Consider the following 1,185-nt stretch of genomic DNA (forward strand, 5'->3'; position numbering starts at 1 on the left):
AGATGATCTAACGATCAAATGACGCGGTTAAGCCTTTCAACTCGTCTATAATACTATGATTCTAGTTGTTTGTTTGTTTTTTTGTTTTGATTTTTAAGGTATAATAGATCTCGACATCACCATTTGGTTATCTCTATGTGTTCTTATTTGATCAAACCAAACATTTGAGATGGTTAGGGTTTTTACTTTTGTTATTCCCTTTATGTATTATTTTGTTATTTCTGGAACAAACTCAACATGGTGGTGGGCTTTTGATTCTATTCTTCTTGGAAGAGAAGAAGAAGAAGAAGAATAGTGATAATGGTAAGAGTGAAAAAAAACCTAACTCTAGAAGATTACATCTCTTTCCTTAACAATCCCACACATTATGACAACATTACCATCAAACATCTTAAACAGGTTCCTCTCTCTCTCTCTCTCTCTCTCTCTCTTCATCTCTCTCTCTCTCTAACTTATGGATTCATTCTTGTCTCTTAGAATATTAATTTGTATCTGGGTTTTCAAAGATAGATAGATTCATTTTCTTCATACCCATTGTCAAACAACATGTATAAAAATCTATCTTCATTCTTATTTGGTTGCAGATCATTTACATGCATGGATTCAAGAAAATACACAATCAACCTAAGGTCCCTTAGATCATCAATCCCTACTCTGTAATTTCATTCTACTCGGATGGATGATGCCATAAATCAATAGTTTCTTATGTTTTTTTTTCAGAAGGATCTTTTAGATGCTTTGAGTTCAATACAAATGTTGGTTCCGATACGTTCGACAATCAAGGAGAAGAAGAAAACATGTTATTATTCGTCTTCTGCTGCTCTCTCCAAAAAGGAGGTCATAAGAGATATTGATGAGCTAGACTGGAAGGAATGTGCATTGCAATCTAGTCAAACCCTAACTACAACTACTAATACTACTACTACCCAAGATGGTAATGATTATGAAGTTGAAGAGTACCCAACCACGACAATGAAAGGCAATGATCATCTAAAGTTGGATGAAATGAATGATGGTTGCAAGAAAAACACAGTCAAGAAGAGACGGAGGCGAAAGAAGAAGAATATTGTAGATATTGGGACATGGGGTGCCAAAAGGACTAGATATTTGAATTAATTATTGTTTTTTTATTAAATTATTGTTTTATTATTAATTTATTGTTTATTTTTTTTAATAATTCATTAA

At 32.7% G+C, this 1,185-nt stretch overlaps 1 long non-coding RNA gene across 1 annotated transcript; it reads left to right on the top strand.

Moving 5' to 3' along the window:
• Positions 1-240: 240 nt before the first annotated feature.
• LOC147558206 (uncharacterized) lies at positions 241-784 on the top strand. Its single transcript, XR_015235457.1, has 3 exons — positions 241-399; positions 585-629; positions 721-784. It is a non-coding gene; the product is annotated as an uncharacterized LOC147558206 (long non-coding RNA).
• The last annotated feature ends 401 nt before the right edge of the window (positions 785-1,185 follow it).

The sequence above is a fragment of the Eschscholzia californica genome, unplaced genomic scaffold, assembly GCF_041429995.1.
Source record: "Eschscholzia californica isolate CP2 unplaced genomic scaffold, dmEscCali1.0.p SCAF_2, whole genome shotgun sequence".
Taxonomy (NCBI): Eukaryota; Viridiplantae; Streptophyta; class Magnoliopsida; order Ranunculales; family Papaveraceae; genus Eschscholzia; species Eschscholzia californica.